Source organism: Gavialis gangeticus, unplaced genomic scaffold, assembly GCF_001723915.1.
Source record: "Gavialis gangeticus isolate Ggan-Ray unplaced genomic scaffold, GavGan_comp1, whole genome shotgun sequence".
NCBI lineage: Eukaryota > Metazoa > Chordata > Crocodylia > Gavialidae > Gavialis > Gavialis gangeticus.
Window position 1 is genome coordinate 21,585,444 of NW_017729008.1, and position 16,301 is coordinate 21,601,744.

The 16,301-nt window shown below is 44.8% G+C and overlaps 1 pseudogene; it reads right to left on the minus strand.

The window, feature by feature from the left end:
• Nucleotides 1–5,342: 5,342 nt before the first annotated feature.
• On the minus strand, nucleotides 5,343–6,542 carry LOC109292309 (annotated as a pseudogene).
• Between the last annotated feature and the right edge of the window lie 9,759 nt (nucleotides 6,543–16,301).

The window sequence follows — 16,301 nt, forward strand, 5'->3', positions numbered from 1 at the left end:
GGGGAGCAGGCAGGGAAAGGTTAACCCACCTGCCCAACCTCCACAGCTGAATAGACAGGTTAACCTTTTCCTTCCTGCTCCCCTGGGATGGCCAGTATGGGCAGCCACAGGTAAGTGGGACGGGGGTTGGTAGGGTTCTGGGGTGCTGGGGAGGTTGGGGGTGGAAGTGGGCCCAATCCCAGCCAGTGGGGGATGGGGGCAGGTAGGGTGTTTACATTAACATGTTGCCTAGAGTGGCTACACATTAGTGTAATATGAGCTGGTACCACAGATCAGAGAGAAACCCAGGCTGGAGCAGTTTAACTTTGAGCTGCCTAACGAGTGTTTCAGACTAGTTTCAGGTATTATTGTGTGGACAATCCAGGTGTTAAGAGCTCCAGGAGCTACCTACAATTAACGTGTAACAAGGCCCTAACAGATATGAGGCTTCGGCAGACCTTAGGCACTTCCCAGCTCCTATTTGGATGGCAACAGAGCTTGGGTGGAAGGTCCTCAAACTGGATACCTTCAGAACAGGCTTGGAGGAAAATCTACATACCTAGGATTCTTTCCGGCTAAAATAGCAACATCAAATGGATTTAGGCAGCTACGTGATTTTGAAGCCACTGGACCTGGGCAATCTGGATCTTGTGTGTGACTTAGGTACATAAATCCTGTCTACATTCCACTGAGGTACACAGCTAAATGATTTGGACCTGGCCCTTGTTCTGGGTCTAAGTGATTTGGATCTGGCCCTTATGCCTTATTCTTTATTAAGCTAATCCACCTCTAACAGCATTTTTAGTTATACCAAGACCTAGTATGATCTTTTTAGGTCTTCCAGCTGCCTTTGATACAATTGACCATGATGTGTTGATAAACCATTTACAACACTGGAAAGCATGTGGGACTCCTGTAAGTTGGTTCCACTCTTTCCTAGCAGGGAGGTCTTAGAGGGTGGTGATATCTTGAGTTTTGTGGCCTGACTTCCATGGGTGCTCAGTGGTGCATGGACAGTCCATCCCAAGATTATTAGTATTACTGCTCCAAGAACTTATTTAGCCCATCTCTGCTGCTTCTGTGCTGATCCTGAAACTGCCAATGAGTAAATAAATCCTGCTCACTGGCTCCTGCTTGAGTGTACTAAACCCTGGCATAGATGACATGGAAGTATCCTTGAATAGCTCAGAGTGGACGAGAATGCCTATCCTAGGAATAGTCTCAGGCTCTCTGTCTCAGGGGACCCTGAGAGCAATGCTGGGGTGGGGCTACTCCCATGCTTCTATACTGCCTGATTGCTAGGCCATTGCATGTCTGAGACGCAATGACTGGGCAGAGCTGATCCTCAGCAATGGTCCTGGGGTCACAAGCTGGTGTAGATGTGGCCTCAGTGCCCATTGCAGCAATATTGCTCCTTTAAAAAACCATGGCCACTATGATCAGCAAAAATACAGACATGGAACTTTTCAGCATCAGACCTCTACTACATGAATTGAAGAAGAGACATATTAGTGATGGGATGGTAGGAGACTTTATAAATTCTGTATAAGTCCAGAAATTAGTAGTATTTATGACCAGATGTACTGAGTCATCATCTTATACTTACAAGTCTTAAGTTCAGACATCCAAGGTATTCATAACAAACATCAAACACAATGCCTCCATCTACCAGTCAGCTAGGAGAGAAGCATGCAATTGGCTGGAAAAGCCCCATACAGTGCAAGGGGTGATCCAGGTTATGGTTTCACAAGCAACAGCCTACTGAGAGGGCAGGGTGCCTCTTACCAGCCAACAGAGAATGCTAAACACAGTGGTCTGTCTAAATTGCAGCCCCTCTCCAGAGCCTAGACTTCTCCCTTCAGTCTACATGGGCAAAGAGATGAGACTGGGATTCATAGCCCAATACTCTTCCAGATTTAGGCAAATGAGTATTCCTTTGTGGGACAGATGACTGGCTTATTCTTTTCTTTTAAAAGGTAGCCACCAAAGGATGAGAAGCTACTGCCACTTTCTGTACAGTATCCTACTGATTGAGCATTAAGACAGGATGTGGAAGATGGATTATAAGCTCTTCTCAGTAAGGGGCTTCATGTTGCCTGCTCCCCAGGACAGTGGTTAAAGGTTAGATCAGGGGTGGGCAATTATGTGGGCCCAGGAGCCACATAGGGAGTTTTGATGAGCTGTTGTGGACCTGTGTGGGCAGAGTGCATGGCCAAGCAGATTGGATGGGGCTATGGGTGGTGACCACCTGCAAATGGGGCCGGATATGGGATCTTGGGGTGGTGACAGACTGGGGCTAGGGTGAAGGCAAAGCTCCAATCTGCTCCCCATAAATCCCTGCCTGCAGAACCCGCACCTATTGCAGGGGTGTTTGGGGTGTGAATAGGCCCTGGCCCCAGCCCCAAGCCTGGCCCTATACTGTCACTGCCCCAAGATCCTGCCCCATGATCCCAAGCTCACTGACCCATCCTGCTCCTGAACACCACTCCCTGCCTGCTCACGGTCCCATCCCATCTGCCTGGCTGCACAAGTCCCACCCCCAACAGTAGAGGTGGGGTGGACTTGCTGGGGTACCTGGGTAGTGGGGCCGGGTCCAACAGCAGCTAGAAGAAGCTGCCACCTCTGGGGTTGCTGGGAAGGCAGTCTGGCCACCACACTGTCCTGGCCCTGCTGCTGTATGTGCCACAGCACAGACTGCCCCTTGCACCTAGGACTGAGGGATTCACTGTGGGCTGGACAAAAGTTCCTTGGCATGCCAGATCTGGCCCACAGTACTTCGTATTTCGGCCCAGATTCCATATTTTGCCTACCCCTGGGTTAGGTGCTAGGCTGGGGCAGGGGACAGGTCTACCCCTCCTGTAGAAGCTGTGCCACTGCAGAATCAAAGTTCATGGAGGCAGAGACAGAGAATACAGGAGGGTCATGACTATAATCTAGGCATTAAGGCACTGCTTTAAGAGACAGGAATCTTAGCTTATAGCCTTTGCTCCAAGGTCTGTTTCCTGTATTATACATGTAAAACAAGTTATTGTATAAAGGTTGATACTGATTAACTTAATTTCTAAATTGATAGACTTAGGTGCCTACATTCTGTATAAGTCACTTTGGGTGTATAAGTGCCTTGCCTTAGTAAATAAAACAAATTAAAGCATATTGGCTGCACATTTTTCCAGTGAATATGTTATTTACTGACTAATACAGTTGTAGGGAGGCACTGAAATGCTTCATGACAAATTCAGTGAACAATTTTGGTCAGGAAAGATAGGGACAATATTTTGAAAATGTTGAAAGTTTTGTTTTGAGATTTTCAAAACAAACATTTAAAAAGAGAGTAGAAGTAGGATTACGTGCTCTAAAATTAATTTAAACATTTTGGGGGGTTTTTTTTTACTATAAATAAAGAAACACATACAAAGTTTCTTTCTGGCTCATCCCCAAACATTTCTTTTGATTCAGCTACTGAATTTAAAAATCCATTATTTTCACAGCTCTAGTAATGGAAAGGAGAAAACATAAAAGCAAAAGGAAGGTTTTTAAGTTGCACTCTTTCTTGCAGCTGAACTGTCTTACAAGTCATATAGTGACAAATAAATGAAGTACATTTTCTTCTGCATCTATCTGCCAACTCAATAAAGTACCAATAAACATAATTGTATCTGAATATTATAGGAACTAGTAATAAAAAATGTTTACCAAAGTAGGGTTCCTTTTTTTTTGGCAATGAGTTACTTATGTCTCCTTCATTTTCTTTGTGCAATAACGACATGAGGTATTGCTGGGAATTCACAGCAATTACCATCAGCACGCTGAACGTTTGTAGGATTTATAGCCATTTTTATAGATACAGTAAGTAAATATAAAGTGGGAAAATGTCATAAAATACAGAAGTTATCATCAGATGCCTGATTACAAAATATTATAGAAAAAGCTTTGTTAACCGGCTTCCATGGGGAATGGGGGGTGCCAGTTAATCAAATATATGCTGGTTATCTGATAGGTTTTTTTCAAGAAAGAAACTAAGCCTTCATTTTAACTGTGATATAATAACTTTTAATACAACATTTTAACTATGATATAACATTTTTTTAACTATTTTAAACTATACCTATTTTAAACTATAAGAAATAATAAAGAAAATAGTATACGGTACTATTACTGCCTCTCAGGTGCTTCTGAAGGCACCTTGGGATCACAGGCTGCCTCAGAACGTGGCTCTGCTTCGGAGTGTGCCTCTTCTTGAGGATCATCAACATCAGTATCTGATCCTTGACACAAGCCGCCTGAATCCTTGACACAAGCTGCAGAAGCTCTTTGAAGCAACCTGCGGATGTCTGCCTGCCTGCAAGTCAGTTGCCGTTTTTTCAGGAAATTATTGTGAACAACGTGAAGTCGCATCACTTCCTGAGCAGAATAAAAAGACTGCTGCTCAGCAAATTTCAAGAATGTTTCCAGACACTGTGCAGCAGTAGCCCAAGCCACTTTAGTTTCTTCACTGTGGTCATCTTCTTCTGAGTCTTGTTCAGGTACAGTACATCTGTCAGGATGCACAACTTTTTCTATAATTTCAGCATCGGGAAGGGTTTGTGCAACATCAAGGTCTTGATCAATGTTCACCCACTCTTCAAGTTTAGTATCTTTGAGTTCAGAGACTGGGGTCAGCATTTTGAAGGACATTAAGAATCTCTTTTAGTGATTTTTTTTATGTCTAACATTGAAACCTGCAAATACTTCTTCATCAGAAGATCCCTCTGCAAACATCATAGATTCATAGATTCATAGATTCATAGATTAAGGGTCGGAAGGGACCTAGTAGATCTTCTAGCCCGACCCCCCGCCAGGGCGGGAGAACAACAAAAAACCCCAAAAAGAGAAATGGGACTCAAACGAGTCCAGCCAGGTAGGCATCCAGCCTCTTCTTAAAGACCCCCAGGGTAGGGGCCAGCACCACTTCCCTTGGAAGTTGGTTCCAGCTCCTAGCCGCCCTAACTGTGAAGTAGTTTTTGCGGATGTCCAATCTATACCTCCTCTCCATCAACTTGTGCCCATTACTCCTTGTTATGCCAGCGGGCGCTAGGGGAAACAGCGTCTCCCCCAAACCCTTCTGGTCCCCCCTAGTGAGTCTATAGACAGTCACCAGGTCCCCCCTCAGCCTTCTCTTGTGGAGGCTGAATAGGTTCAGGTCCCGCAGTCTCTCACTGTAGGGTCTGCCCTGTTGTCCCTGGATCATGCGGGTGGCCCTCCTCTGGACCCTCTCCATATTGTCCACATCCCTCTTGAAATGGGGCGCACAGAACTGGACACAATACTCCAGCTGTGGCCTGACCAGCGTCGCATAGAGGGGGAGGATCACTGCTGCCCACAATTTTCTCCAAGCCTTCCTTACAGTTGTACTCTTCACAGCACAGCAAGCACATGCCACATTGAAATTTGCATCCTTACTGCAACTGAAATTCTTGGAGACTGCCTTTGTAGTTGAGTAGCTTCCTCATAAAATCCCTTCTGTAGATGGATTTCAGGTTTTCAATAATTCCCTGATCCATAGGCTGTATGAGTGAGGTGACATCTGCAAGCAGGAAGATGGTAAAAATATTTCCAGACTCTGCTTCAGGAGGGTGAGCTCAACAGTCATCTAAAAATCAGAACAACTTTTGTGTCTTCTGGCTTTCCAAGTTTCTTCAGATGCTCTTTCATCGCCAGTACAAAGATATGGTGAAACCAATGCAAAAATATTTCCTTGTCCATCCATGCATTAGATTGTGCCTTGTACTCAACAGGTAAATGAATAACACCCTTGATTATTCTTGGTTGCCTGAATTTTCCAACCACTAGCGACTTGATTTTGTGTGTGCCCGCTGCATTTGCACACACAAGTACAGTCAGGCAGTCCTTGCTCTGCTTAAAACCAGCTGCACCAAGCTCACCTGCACCAGCCAGGGTAGAAGTTGGCAAACAGCAACAAAAAAGGCCAGTTTCATCAATGTTGTAGATCTGCTCTGGGGATACGCTCTGGGGATACCAATTTCTGGAAAAATCCACAATATTTTTCAGCAGCCTCATGATCAGCAGATTTTTTTTCCTCCAGAAATATCAAGCCTTCTGATACTATGGTGAAGTTTGAAGCAAGACAACCATCCATCTGAAAAAACATAGGCCTCTGTCATCCCCATTTGTTGATAAAAGTCTTTTGCTTTTTCAATCAGCATTGGGCCAGAAACGTTTTAAGGCAAACCATTCATACAATATCTTGTCTAATTGTTCCAATTTTGGTTTGTGCAGAGTACAGCGTTGCTCAATTGCATTACTTGTCTCAGAATTTGTCATGAACTGGAGTAACTCTGCCCTCTGTGCTTTGATGTCATAGATCGTAGACGAGCTGACATTGAATTCCTGCATCAACCTGTTTCTGTTTTCTCCTTTTTCTAGGTGCTTAATTATGTCCAATTTTTGTGTAATCATCAAAACAACACACTTTCGCTTCTGGCCTCTGCTTGTTGGTGGAGTATTGGTAGCCATAGTTGCAGGTTGGGCGAGATATTCAGTAATAAAGTCACAGCAAAAGCACAGGCACAAGCTCAACATTATCACAGTGGTGGATGAGACTACCACTAGCAACACCACTTGGCTGCATCCCAAACAGCAAGATGGTGTCTGTGACAGATGCCGGTTAATAGAGAATTTCGGATGGTAAAGTGCTGGATAACGTAGCTTTTACTATACTTAGATGTTATATATTTTCCACTCTAAGTTAAATTTTGCTGGCATTTTTAGAAGGGTTTCATATTGGGAGACAGGTGATACAACAGATGTCAAATTAAAAGATAAAATGAAGAGGACATTAGAAATTTAGAAAGACCAATGTACACCACACATATGAATTAAATACTAATATATGACTAAAGGAAAGCTAATGGGAAGATGGACTGCTTAGGCTTGAGTCAGTGCATGATGAGGTCAATGGGAAAAACTCCTATTAACTTTAAATGGAGCTACTGAGAGATGCTTAGATTCTCTAGTCATTCTGGGAGTAACAGGCTGTGTTGCTGTCCACGGTCCCTTGAAGTCAAGGATGACGTCCGTCAGGCTTGATGTGTCCTCAGGTGATTGAGGAGCCCGATTCTGGATGCACATGTTCTTCAACTATGGGAGCATATTGTTGTGCGGGGGAGTGGGATTCGCAGCCCGGGGTTGGTCTCCTCCTTCTGCCGCCGCCACGGTTCCACCTTGATATTGAGTCATTGGGCCTTGAAGTGGTGCACACTTTGGACTAGGAGTAACAGGAAGCAACAGTGGAAATATATTGTGTTAGTAAGAGAAAAGTGATCCTTTGAATGAAGCTACGGAACAAAGACTATTGGTCCTGCTTATTTTGGACAGAGAAGAAATGAAGATCCCTGCTTTAAGTTCATATAACTGTATGTATGGGTAAAACAATGAGGCAAAGCTTGGGGACTGAGGGTTTTACAAGATCTCCATCTGTTTGGTCATCAGAGTAGAAGATCGCTTTTGGACAGGCCAAGATCCAGGGTCAGGATGAATGAGACTTGGCTGAATCACAGGCTGGGTATGAACAGGTTTATTTGCTGGTTGGGTCAAACCATTTTGTTTCCTTCCTGTAAATATCAGTCATCAAGAATTCAACACAGAGGAAGAGACCTTGCTGACTGAACCTGTTTCCTAGCTGCTGCTGCACCAGTTGATTCATGCCCTCACCTGACTCCGATATGCAGAAATGCTGTTTCTGTGGCCAGATGATTTACTGAGTAAGACGGGCAAAGCAAACACAACAAAACATAGTTGCTGAAAATGGTACTAGTGCGATATACTGCTAGGGAGTGCTGCAAAATGTCTTTATCCCTTACAGCTGATGGAAAAAGACCTAACAATTGCATAGCCTGACAGATTCTGTATTTCTGTGGCTGAGGTAATAAATTATAGCTAATTGCACTACACACAGTGTTTTGCAGCATAAAGTTGAACCCAGCTGGTTTCTGGACCACAGCTTTCACTGCACTGTACATCCATTTACAGCAGGCCAAAACCGTTGCAGTGGGCACTGAACTTTACTTGTGGAGGCTCAAATTTGGCTTTGCTATAACTGTACCTCTCCTAAGGGGTGGCCTGACTGTAAGACAGCAGAGTAAGTAGATCATGGTTGGGCATGCTACTTCTCCAGTGCACCACCATGTGATTTACAATATTCCCTTGAATGCTGGGCAGGGCAAGTCTGTACTTATGGGGCATGTTACCACCTCAAGATCCTGCCCTGTGATCCCAGCCTCACTTGCCTATCCTGCTCCAGACCACTGCTCTTGCCTGTTCGCGGTCCCCTCCTATCTGCCTGGCTGTGTACCCTGCCTGCATGGGTCCCTTCTCTGGCAGTAGGGGTGGGACACAAACAGGAATGTACATTCCCCGGGGACAACTAGCAGCAGCACAGATCTGTGCCACTGCTAGTTGTCCCCAGGGAATGCTCCTGCATGTGTGCTCTGGCTGCCGGACAGGCTCCAAGTGCCCAGATTGCCACTGCTGGGGCTCTGGGAGGCCCCACAAGACCCCAGGTAAGACTGTTGGGGCCAGCTCAGATGCTGGCCCCAGTCATCCCTACCCCACCCAGGGCTACATGATGTGTGCCACCACATGCGTGCAGGTGTGCTCCCCAGCAACAGCTAGCAACTAGTTGTCCCTGGGGGCTGCACATTCCTGCTTGTGGGGGTGCACCCATGGGGACCAATCCACACCCCAGAGGAGTCTTTTTGTTGGCCTCACTAGGCATTACCTCAGGCCCTCAAAGAAGACTCTACAGTGAAAGAAAAACAGGGAGTACAGCCTATGTCCTCCATAATATCTGCTATATTCAGCAGTGGATACTATAGGACTGCAATATTGATTTATGTTACTGTATTTTATAGCTAGTATGTTATGAGATTAATTTTGTGTTACTCAGCATCTGCTTTCTTCTTGGGAAGTTTTGCAAGGAATTCTGCTGACTATAAAGAATTGAGTATTTATTTATTTAGTTTTGCAAGCCAGCAAAGTAGATCCTTGTTACCCTACCCTTTCAAAGTGTAGCATGAAATATACTGTTATGATGATCACATACATGTTACTACCATGTATATGATCATGCTACCAGCTAATGTCTTATTGTGTGGGTCAGCATCCTTATTCAGTTCGTCTTCTCTCACTTATTTCCAGCCAACATTACTTTGATAAATTATTCTCCTGACAGGACTGGCTTTGGCTAGTGGCCAAAACACTATATAAATCCATACCCTTTAGAGACAAATCTTCTTTACTTTTTATATTTGCTACTACTCTCAAAAAGAAAATACAAGAAACTGGTGGGGGAGGAAATAATTTCAATAAATAAGTAAACAAAAAGAGGCAGTCTTCCATTAATAACATCTGTACTGGCAAAGTATATTGACTTGTGTCCCAGTAAAATCTAGACCTGTGATATCAGCTAAGGGATTACAGTCATTTAATCAATATGGACAAGATCAGAACTAGCCCATATGTGGTGTGACAGGGCCCATCCATGCCAATCTTTGATAGGATTCTGCATAAAAGTAAGGAGTTGGGAAGGCTACAGGTCTTCACTCCTGAACACTATTGCAGCTGCCCAACCAAATGGGGGAAGGGAAGAAGTCAGCTGCACCTTTTCAAAGGCTGAAGTAAATTCCTTCTACTTGAGGCAAGAGGGAAAGAGCTGGGATGCCATCTCCTCTCAAGGCAAAACAGCATGTACGGAACTGTACAACACATTAAAGTTGCACAATGAAACGAAGTATCAGGAAATGCAAAATGAATGCTCTCCAAGTATGAATGAGGACGTGCTTCCTAGCCTGTATGCATGTTTGATGCCACAGGACTGTTGGTAGGATGTTTTCTACAAAGGCCCTTTGGTCAATATTTCCTTTGCATTGGTCTGAAGTAGCCTCCTGTGAATTTGCTGCAAAAGCCCTCTTTTTTTTACCTGAGTTTGACAGTATGAAGGTTTGGAACTGTGGTCTCTCGGATTTATGGGGGAATTTCATTTGTTTGTTTTGAAATTTATTTTTGTAGTAGAATTTTATGGATTTCAGAAGCTGAGCCAAATCATCTGCTGATATAAATCATTGCATAAATGCCTGTATAAATGCACAGCAAAGTAACATATTCTATTTTCTAAAAAAAAAGAGTTTCAGCCCTTCTTATAACTTATGTCACACACTAATGCACAAGGACAGTTAAATGCAAGCAGTTAAGAACAAAGTTATTATGGACCTTTTCTCCAGGGATCCTGGTTTTTTCCGATTAAAAAAATCCCCAATTTTGGGGTTTAAAAAAGTAACCCCAAATCCACGTTTTCCATGATAAAAGCATACTTATAGGTAATCCCTCAGCCCTAGGACCTGTAAATAAAAAGGGTAAAAAAAACCCTCAGTAAAGGATCTGTGATATTCTATTACGATCAGTGTAAGAGTGCTGCAAAGCACTTTGTTTGATAATCACTTGCTAACATGGATGGTACAATAGTAAGAAAGTTTGGGAAAACATTCAGAGAGCCACTGCCAGGCTGAGTAAAGCTTTATAATAACACCCCTATTCCATGTCAGTGTGGCAGGCTCACACCCCACTCACTACAGCGCTGATGTCCAGGTGGCCAGTCTGAGGCCAGATTGCCCAGCACTATGCAGCCTGAAGAGGACCCAGGGATTGGTTTGGTGCAAAAAAGCTCTGTGAGTGAAAGGATCTGGCTAGTCAAATGGGGGAAGGGGGGCAGAGGCGGAAGGAGGAAGCACTGGCTGCACCTCTGGATGCTCTCCCCATGGCTGAAACAAAACCAGAATGACTCCACAGAAACCAGTTGCCAGGAAAGGCAGCAGGAACTCAGACTGTGGCTGGGACATCCCTGTGGTGCCTGAATGCTCCCTTACTTGTGGCATTGAAGCCAGAGACCCGTCCTGGGGCAGGAAGCCCTGGTGAACCAGAGGATGCTGTGGACAACTGGATGCCTAGGAGAGAGAATCCAGGTATCAGTGTGGGAACAACAGGCTGGTCAAAGGATACAGACCTGACCTTGATCCCACCCATGTGGGACTTTGCCAGCAGGTACACCCCAGGCAGCTGGGACAGGAAGAAGGCAGTCCAAGGGGTATCGGCAGGACCCGCTGAGGGAAAGAACACACTTAGGAACCCTGAAGTTCTGTCTGCTGAGTTTTAAGCATTGTGGACCCAAAATCCCCCAGCAGAGAAGTCTCAGGACCACAAAGTTCACGTGGGCATGAGGAAATGCCCCACAGGATACTATAATATGTTGCCAGGTGCAAGCTGACCCAAGATGTGGTTCTCCTGAGATATACTTACAAAGGGGGACTGTGTGAGAGCTGTACACATGAACCTTGCAGTGCTGAAGGAGAGTGCCAGATGCGGTAAGCATCTTTGCCCTGTTTGCTCACATCACTCAAGCAGTTCTAGTATTGTTAAGTTGCCAGTTTATTAGTTGGAGAAGGCATAAGCATATTCCTGCTGAGAACCACGAGGGCAGGCTTTTGTTGGGAGCAGATGGTACCTGGGGTACACCCAGATACCACTGAGACTAAGCCAGACCACCCAAGAGGAAAGGGGTGGGATGTAGGGGAGGAGGAGCCCCACAGAAGAAGTATCAGCTGAGTCGCCCGGTATCAGAGAGAAACACTGGACAATAGGTCTAGGAAAAACGTTAGATAATATCAAGTCAATATCAAGACCCTGGTACAGCATGCCCAAGTGGACAGGACATGCTAGTGGCAGTGCTGTGAGTATGGGCCTGTCACAGTCACTTTATGTGGACAGAAAGGTAGTTAGCCAGGTTAGTTTGAAGTCTGTATGAGCACAATGCTTTATACCTAGGTGATTCTTCTGATTTTGCTCTCAGTTAGAATTTAAAACCACACTAGCCAATGCCGGATTTGCAAGAGCCAGGGGTCCCTCTCACAGAAGTGGAACACAGTCTAGCCACATGCCATTATTTTGTATGCTCTTGGTAACCGGGGAGAAACCTATTCATTTCTCCCAGGGTTTAGAAAGTCATAATTCCCTGCTATCAGGAGCTCCATGGAAAGTAACCTTGATCACTTATTATTCTGTGATTCCCACATGCCTTATAACTTAATATACCTGGTAATGGCAGAATGGGTTACTTCTAGACTCCTTGTACCTGCCACTTCTACTCTGATTCTAGCAATTATAGATTGCTAGGTAAGGCTTTTTTTGCCATAACAAAGACTTCAGTTAAAGTTAGTTGAACAGAAAAGGTGTAGGAGGCCAGGATTAGTATGAAACTTGTATATTATTAATCATCATCAGTGTGAGATACATTGCTCTTAAACTAAAATGGTTATAAATTCATCTAAAAAGCTTACAACTACTGCTGGCTCTGCTGGAAACAAACTAAAGGAGAAACCTTCCCTAATCCACGCTGAGCATCTCATTTTTGTTGTGCATTGTGCATTCACACCATGTACAAAACTCCTGCAGCCATCCAGGAAATACATTTGGAATATGAAACTGGAGATATTTTAATTCATTAAATTAATAGTGCAAAACTAACAGTATCTTTGCATTGAAGTGAAGGAAATTTCACAATCAGAAAATAAATTAAACAAACTGTAAGGATGGATAATTTTGTTGCCTTTCAGAAAATGTATATACATGTATATGCTTTATATAGCTGGTCCAGGTCATATTCCCCATTGGGCTAAGCACATTATGGGCTAACCACATTATTCTGGGCTATTCACATCCATTCTGAAAAGGCAGAATTCACTATTTATGTGTAACCTGGTGAATATCCCTCACCCCTACATCAGGATTCATTTTGGGGTTTTTAACAAGATCCTATGAATGAGCAGGGCAACAAGGGTAGGTTGAGGCCTTTATAGCCAGATCAAGCACCCACAGGGCTTGAGATGAGATGCTTTACTGCTCATTAGACTAATTTAATGCACAGTAAACCATCACTCTGTACACTTGTGCAGCAATTACTGTGCAGTAGATTAATTTAAAGCACTGTTTACTATTACCCACAGATACAGGTACTAGAAAACAGCACTTTAAACTAATGCGCCAAAGTGCACATGTAGATGCTGACTGGTAGCAAATTGCAATCTTCCTGCAGCTGGAATGGAGCTGCCCCCAGAGCCAGGACAGCTCTCCCCAACCTTCCAGAACACAGGCCTGACCCTTGAACCCCCTGCTAACCTGGGTATGCCCCCAGAGCCTGCTGCCAGCCCAGGGCTGGCACCCAGGGGAGCCTGGAGCTCCTGCTGGCTGCTGCAGGGGGGTGGAGCAGGGCAGGAGCAGCCATGGAGTAGGCTGCTCTTGTCAGGCTCAGTGTTCTCCCAAAGCCAGCGCACATGCAGATACATGCCCTAATGCACCTGAATTTTCTCCGCAAAAAGCTTAGGGACATTAATTGCATGTGTAGACATAATGACAGAAGTCAAATTAAGGAATTCCATTGACTTCAGTGCTTGTTGGATTGCGGTCTTGGAAAAAATCCTGTTTAGTAAACAACACTCTTGCTAGATATCAATATTACATCTTATTTGCGCTCCCATAGTAAAATTATGGGGCTTGTTTTCTTTCAAATTACTGTTAATAATTAATAAAAAAGCAAGTATTAATTACATTGTAAAATACTGGGACCGATGTATACAGGTGTAGCAATCTGGTGCTGATGTTCAGCGCTGCTGGAAATTCTATCTAACTTTGTTTTAAACTTAAATCCATCCATTACAAGATTTAGCATGAGCAAGGAAACAATAAATCATTTATGGAAAGTAAAATGGTTCATTTATCTTTGTTAAAGCAGCTGTACAGGAACCTCATCAGACCAAAATACTAATTTACTGCAAAGAAGACCAAATGTATGCTTCTTGGGCATTTCTGAAATTAGATTTGTACAAGCCTCATTTTTATCAAATATTGTTCCTCACAAATATTGTTCCGCCTTTGTATTCTCCCACAATGCCTGGAGTCCCTAATCTCCTGACTAAAAAGGTGTACCTGCTTTATAAACATGAGCATGATACCATCTAAAGAAGGAATAAATATTCTCCCATCAAAACTCTGGAATGGCAGAATGAAGAAATGGGTTCTGTTGTCTGTCACAACCCCCAGAACAAGTCATATAAGGCGATCTAACATGCCTCTGCTTCTCTGTTTGTGAAAGAGGAGGGTGACACTTAGCTGTCTTATTTAGCCCATCCATAGACTGGAAGTTCAATATATTTTCTTACAAGAGTCATTCAATGAAAGATATTATTTTTTTCCAAAAAGGTCTCTATTAACCTCCTCTAATGGGTTATTGCAAAATGTATATGGGAATAGCTTTGTCTGCCATTAAAACACAGGTACCCTAAGGTTGTAGAGACTGTCCAGGCTGGAAGCTGGTGAGTCAGAAACTCTGCTGAGTCAGAGTGGCCTGGGGCCCTGTAGAGGATTATTCTCTGTCTCTCAGTGGTGAGGTGGAGGTGTGCATGTGGGAATTTGCAAGGCAGCTTTGAGCGGCAGCAGGGAAAAGAAGCTGAAGAGAGGTGCAAATGTACCACAGGAACCTGGGCCAGAAGGAAATCCATTCCAGCCTGGGGGAGAACGATAAATTTGGAAGTTGCTGGAGGTCTCTTTTAGGGGAGTAACCAAGAAGGGCAACAAGGCAGCTTGGAACAGTGCAATTGCTGCCACAGGGAAAATGGTTAATAGTACTAACCCAGGTGGCTACAGCCTATGGAAAAGGGATATATTCACTTTTCTTTCACCATGTTGCCTCCATTAGTAATCTCCCAGCAATCATCCTGCTTCTCACTATTTCTCCCTGGATGATGTGGCCCTGTGCACTGGACTGCTCCATCACATGATGGGGCCAACACTTAAGGTCACTCCACAGCTAAATCTGATGCACAGGTTCAGGCTGGCACACAACTGGATCCAGTGTGCAAGATTAGGCCCTATGTGGTATCAGGACAGCATGCATGGCCAGATCTGACATGGACTCGCCCCATACCACTTACCTAGCTATAACAGGGGGCCTTCTCAGGGCCAATCTGCCATTGGTCAGCCGACCTGTTTCTGGGGCAACCACCTGCCTTCTCTCCTGCCACACCTTGTTGATATACAATTAATGATCTTAATTAGGTGGGAGGCTGCCCATTTCTTGTCCCAAAGCCAGGGGACACTATCTGCAGCTCTGTTCCTTCCCTACATCGCAACCCAAGCCTCACAGATGGCATTCACTTTTCTTATCACCAGCCCCACAATTCTCCAGTCTGGACCCCAACCAGATCCCTCCAATCAGACAGCCTACTCCACCTTCATTCTGGGCTGTCTAGCTCCGTGAACTCAGGCATGGTCCCCCCCAGACCTTTGGCCACACAGGCCCTGGCCTCACCTTCAAGGCCAGTTAGAAACCCCAGGCCCTCAGCTCTGGGTGTCTCTCACAGTGGGCTCCTGGCCCTTTTGACCATTCTGGTCTTGGCCCCAGCATTGACCAGTCAAGGGAATTCTAAGTCAGGCTTCTGAATCTATAGCCCACTCTCTAACCTGGGTCAGGCTTCTTGGCCCTACCATGGGGTAACCCACCTGGTTGTGGGAGTTGGGGTTATGAAGGCCCCCCAACCCACCTTTCACCAGGGTGGCAACTGGCCTGGTATTTCCTGGGGCTCCCGTGCCATTGGGAGTCCCACCAGGCCACCCACTCCTGGCAGGGTGAAGTTTTAGGTCATGCCCAGGACCAGGAGCCTCCAAACCATCCCCTACAGCTCCTGCCCTTACTTCCAGGATGTCGCATACAGCCTTGCAGCCAGGTGATGTTACTACCTGCCCTGCCAGCAGTGAACTGTTCTGTTTATATAGGCGGCCAGAGATCTAAAATGGCCACTGCAATCAAGCACCTGCTAGCTGCTTGATTCAGTCCTTAAAGTGGCAGGCACCAACAGTGCCCTGCCGCACTAGCCCACAGAGCCAGAAGGTTGAGCACCACTGATCTATGGTGATGAATCCTACAAAAATGCTAGGGTGTGCTTTAGTCAGCTACTATTCTTATAACTCTCTAATGGACTTTCACCTCCAATGTAGGGGGCTGAGGTGGTGTGGGTGCTAAGGTGCACAGTTGACAATTCAGATGTTGCAAGTTTGCGGCCATAGCAGTTGTGTTCCTAGCATGGCCTGTCAAATTCCAATAAATCTGCAAATTCTGCTAACTACCTTGTTACAAGAACATGAAAAAGGAAAGGACCTCTTGCTCTACAGTCCATTACTACATTTAAGACTGAACTACAAAATCATTTATATAGAGAACA